The sequence below is a fragment of the Archocentrus centrarchus genome, chromosome 3 (genome assembly GCF_007364275.1).
Source record: "Archocentrus centrarchus isolate MPI-CPG fArcCen1 chromosome 3, fArcCen1, whole genome shotgun sequence".
Taxonomy (NCBI): Eukaryota; Metazoa; Chordata; class Actinopteri; order Cichliformes; family Cichlidae; genus Archocentrus; species Archocentrus centrarchus.
In genome coordinates this window covers 1,369,312-1,375,311 of record NC_044348.1, presented here as the reverse complement: position 1 = coordinate 1,375,311, position 6,000 = coordinate 1,369,312, and positions in this window count along the sequence as shown.

The following is a 6,000-nucleotide window of genomic DNA, read 5'->3' as shown; positions in this document are numbered from 1 at the left end:
AGAGTGGAGGAGTTACAGATTGTTCTGCTTCCTCATGCTGTCAATTCAGATTAAGTAAATGTAGCAATGTAAAAATGCAGCAGTGTTATGGTTAGTACTGTTGCCTCACAGCAAGAGGGTCCTTGGTTCAAATCCACTGGCTGCTTTCAGCCTTTCTGTGTCAAAGTCTGTCTCCTATTTTCAGACACGAACAATTACACTCTGATGACATCGGCACACATGACACTTTATGTATCACAGGTCCGATTATATATTTCTCAATGATTTCTAAATGTTATTATAGTTTTGTTATCAAAATTTCATTACTAAGTATTTATCCATTACAGTCCATGATGCACTGTTTCTTTTTCACTCACCTCTTTTCACTCTCTATGTGTTTTTACACGACTCTGCATTTACTCATTAGTTTTTTATTAATCTCTCTTCCACAGCATGTCTTTTGTCCTGTCTCTCTCCCCTCAGCCCCAGCCGGTCTCAGCAGATGACTGCCCCTCCCTGAGCCTGGTTCTGCTGGAGGTTTCTTCCTGTTAAAAGGGAGTTTTTCATTCCCACTGTCACCAAGTGCTTGCTCATAGGGGGTCGTTTTGGCTGTTGGGTTTTCTCTGTATTATTGTAGGGTTTTTACCTTACAATATAAAGCACTTTGAGGTGACTGTTTGCTGTGATTTGTCACTATATACATGTAAATAAATTGAATTGAATTGAATTGAAGTGAAAAATCATTCCCAGGGCATCAAATACTGTTTGGTAGTTAAACTGGCCTCTCAGAGATATGCACAAGCATATGCATGCCCTTTCATGTTCAGTCCAATAAAGCACGTGTTGCAGCATTAATGTGGGGATCCCTCACAACTCACTGTTAGTATTTTAACCCAAACCACAATCTTTTCCCGAACATCATCAGGTAGTTTTTGTGCCTAAATCTACCCAAACAACAAATGAAAGTGAAAGTTAAACTCAGCAGTGATGAGGAAATTTTATTTACTGGAACATATTAATTATCCCAAAATTTTCACTGATTGTTTACAATCCAACTATAACCTGTTAGTAAACACAGTTCATTATCATTTTGGTGCTTCTTAACAATAACATAGTTCTGTAAAATTACCATCAACAAAAGTGTAACTATGCGTTTACTGTTCATTATGAAAGATTATAACTGTACTGACAACTCAACTTGTTTCTGTATCAAATGAGAATATTTACAGTAGGCTTCACTTAGCTAAAATCTTCATAACTGGTTAAACCGACACATTTCTCTCACTTCCTCTTTAGTCATGGTGATTCATAACTCCAGTTTGTTTCATAACACAGGGGAAAACCATAAAAAAAACCTTCTGGAAAAATGACATTTAGTTAAAAACTTTAGTCTCTCGTGTGTTTTCCTTTTAGTTTCAGCGAGCAGCGAGAATTCACACATGAGTAACTGGAGCTGCAGAGCAGATCAGAGGAAGCAGTTGCTGCTGCAGCAGCATGTTGGCCTGCAGCCAGTATCCCTCACTGTTGCTGCAATGGTCGCTTACTGTATGCACTCCACTTAGAATACTTAGGATATGACAGTTACTCACTGTACACAATTATTACACAACACCTACAGTATTTACAGTGACTGTAGGAGGGTCTGTGTTCTTACAAGAAGAGTCCACTTGAATAACTCACTGATGGTATTTATGATTAATTAAAAGATTTCTGAGAACTGCGTTTACGAGCTATACAGTATAACAAGTGGTGAGTCTTGTTATACAGCTATGTACTCACAAGAGTACACAAACAACTCTGTCATCCTAAGTGTTACTACTTTGCAGTAGCTGACTGGATATGGTGCTGTTGACTGATTTGGACTGAACTGATTTTGTATCCTGTTTTTAGAGTTCTTCTAACACCACCACGAGGCTGACGTGTGATTTTAAATTAAATGTCAAAGCAGCTATTGCAAGGATTTATAAAAGTTTTCACATAGCAGATGAAAATGTAAAAATGTGGGTAGTAAAAACTGTTAGCATGCTAACAGGTTGAATAGCAAACTTTGTTTTGTCATTATAGTTATCTTAGCATGCGTGGCGTGTATACTCCTTTTGTCATTCCCTGTATTTGTATTACTCTCACTAACTTAGTTTGAATTTTAAACTGAGTTTTAAAAGATAGAAAAAGAGATTGGAATCAAAAGGAGGTGTATTTGTGCAGCAGCTGTATTTGTGCAGCAGCTGTACAGTATTTGTGGATGGTCATATTTCTTCCTGTACATGACACTCAAAGTGGTAACAGAAAAATGAGTATGGATACATACTGTCCAGTACAGCGACTGAAGTAAGGATGTCTTCAGGTGAAGCAATCAAAGCAGGGGACTGAAGGGAGTGAGCATGTTTAACTAATCTGTGGTGCTTCCCAGTAGTCTATTCACAGCCTATTAGAGCATTTAGTCACGCCCATCTCAGCGTGTCCAGAGGTCAACCACCTCAACACTCAACAGGAAATCGTAATTCACTGTCACAGCAGTGCCTTCACTCAGCTTGTCCCTTGAGTGAAGCTGTACACCTGTCAGACTCCACCTCCACTCCTCCGTCACATCACTATAACACTCAGCAGCTGCCTTCAGAAGAGCTGCACTCACTGTTTGGCAGTTTGGTGTTGATAAAATACTGTTTTTACCTGCTTTTACACTTGTCTTTAGTTTTGCTCAATTTTCCACAGATATAAGACAAAAAAAGAAGATTTACCTCTTCAAGATCGATAGACGCAGGATACGCCCTGGACAGGCTGCCACTCAGACAGAAAACCATTCACACTCACATCTACAGCCAATTTAAAATCACTAATTAATCTAATCGCAGTAAGCTGGAGCATGTGGAGAACATGCAAACGCCACACAAAAAGGCCTCAGATTGGATTCAACCCCCCCCCACTGGCCCACAGTGCCAGCTAAATCCATCGCCAACCACAAACTGTAGCACTGAAAGTATTAAGTATATATTGTTCATGCATGATTGTTTATGCATTGTACATCTTAGACAACTGTTACTATTGCTACCGGTGAACAAAACATATAAACAACTCTTTTTAATTGCTTCTGAAATGTGCAAAAGGACAAAAACAGTCTGAAACAGTTTAACATTTAAATATTATTTTCTTACATAATTGGTAAAAGTAAAAACAGACAATATTAAAAAAAATTAAATATAAACCTATTTAGTACCCCCCCCCAAACAAAAAAAACAAAACGAAAAAAAAAAACAAATAAAATACAAAAGATTAATTAGGAAAAGTGCTCTTCACTTGCAGAGAAGGATAAAAAGCTGTCATGTCATATTAAATGCTATTGTCGGCCAATAATAAAAATATCTCACAGGCTAGTCCATACTGACCTGTGGAGAAAACTCACCTGTAATCAGCTAAAGAAGCCCCGTCGGAAGCATCATGGACAGATGTTCCAAAATATTCACAGTGCTTCTGGGAATGAGTTTATTTTACCAACTTATAGCAAACCGTAATACCTCAGAGGAAACAAGCAAAACAACAGCACGCGAAGCAAAGCTTACTAAAGGGCTTATAAAACATTCAGACTATGAACCAGGATGTAACAATGTTACTGCAAATACCCCAACATGATAATCTGCATAATGTAACACTGTTATCTGTCTACAATACAAAAATTCTGTTTCATACTGACACAGTGCTGGTCACATAGGATGTATCTCCCCCTGGCACTAGGATAAACCGAGGATCTAAGAATATCCCTTCAGTATTAGACTAGTATAGCCCCTTAGTTCAGAAAACTGTGGTTACATTTGAGTACAGAAAAAGTACCCTAATCAGTGCAATATGCAATATTTTACATTATATTATGTACAACATAAGCAAAGCTCACCTTACACTGACTGAGATGAAGGCTGACTTGATGCTTCAGTTTCATTGTCAGTGAATATTTGTAATAAAATACTGTAATAATCATGGAAACACGTGTGCTTGTGCATGTGAGTGTGCTCTTGGGGGCCCCCCGCTGGCGTGGGAACACTGAGCAGCTGTTTGCTTACACCTTGGGCCAGCTCTGGCTTGACCCAAGATGAGTGAAGCTTGTCATTAAGGCAGACGACGATCAATTTGCTGTTAACAGAAGCTGTGAAACTGAGAGGTGGAGTGGTGTGCGTCCCTTGGAGCTCCATCTGGAATCCACATCCAGGTTTGTGCGTGTCCCAACTTGTCCCATCAGACTGAGGTGTCATGGTTTCCTCGTTGGAGCTTTGATGGTGACGCTGACGACAGGTGAAGATTTACCATTTGCTTGTTTTTCATTTGGAAGAAAAACGACAGCCACAACTGCTCTGATTCATGCTGCTTTTTTCTTTGTTATTTGCAGCTACTAGACTAAAATACATGTACTGCTGACAATGTCACACTTCAAACCAGTTAAGAAAACAGAACTGCAGTATTTTTGTTTTAGAAGTACACGTTCAGTCTAACAATTCACCACATTTTATAAGACAAGAGCAGTAAATCAAATTGAACTCAGCAGAACAGTTATTGAACACCACTTTTTGTCGTGGTCCTGTGCGTTGTGTTTGTTCTTTTGAGGTTCTGTCAGTGTTGTATTTCTTCTGTGTTCTGAGTTTGCTCATAGATTTTGAGTCTCAGTTCATTATAGTTATTATATTTCATTTCTGTTTCTCTTTGTTCTCCTTGTCTCCCTCACGTCTCTGTGTCCCCGTGTCTGTTTTGTCCCCCTCTGTGTCATCCTGCCTGAGCTCGTGTGGTCTATATTTAGTTGTAGTAACTGTGCTGCATCAAGTCTGCATTTGTATCATTTGGTCTCTTCCTGTTTTATTTTGAAACTCTCCTGTTCCCTGTGTGTTGTGCTCAGTTTTGCTTCCCCTGTCTGGTTAGTGTCATTCAGTCCACCTGTCCTCCCCAGCTGCTTCCTTTTGTCTCATTACCTCGTGTAGATCTATTGTCTGTGTGCTCCTCGGTTCTTTGTCGCGTTGTCAGTGTTTCCATTCTTGTGTCCCACATTTTCCGAGTTTTGTCCTGTAGTTCTTCGTGTTTCCCTCGAGTTTACCAGCAGAATAAAAGCTGAGTTCCTGATTTCAGTCCTGTCTCATGACTCCTGTATTGGGGTCCCATCCTGTCTGCCACACAGCACATTATGGCACTTTTACAGACTAATAAAAGTACCCTTGCCTGATACTACAAACTGATCAAGCATGAGCTCCAGGTCGGATAACAAAGGCACTTAAGAAACACCCAGCACACTGAAATGGACTTTAGATCTTAAGTTAAATTTAAAGATCATAGAAAATCAGGATTGAAGCTGGACAGCACGGAAAAAACAGCCTTTAGGAAACAGCCCTGTAGCTCACAGCTGAGGTCATGGGGCAAAAATCTGTTAGTGGATCCCTGCTGATGTTCAGCTCACAAGTCAGACTGAGGAGCTTCTGTGGCAGCAAAGGAAAATCAAATGATAAAACTGAAATTACAGTAACTTTATTGATTAGTTATTTGACAGCAAATAAACAATGAAGACAAAAATTTATATCATTTTTACACAAAACGCTTTATCTGGTAACTGCTTTCTTAAATGTGAATATTCACTAGTTTCCTATTCTTAAACTCAAACTCTGAAATAAGTTGTAAGCCAGCAAGCAAAAGACTAAGACTTCATTTAATTCTGCTCAGCAATTAATTACTTTAAATACAATTTAATGAAACAAACTTAAAAAAACAACCAAGCCTAAAAATGTGTTTGCAGGATCTTTTATGATTAATATTCTGCTTCAGTTTGTGCAAATTTCCCAATAGTGTTGCAAATAATCAGATTATGCAGAGCTAAATCATATGAAGTACAGTGGGAGAATGTCGCTATTTAATCCCCAAATGAAATCATAATTTCAAACACAAAGAAATGAGCAGTCTGCAGTTTCACTGGTAGGTACAATTTAACAGTGAAAGATAAATTATCAACAAAACAATTAAAAAAGATCATTCTGCAACAGTTACAAAGTGTCATTT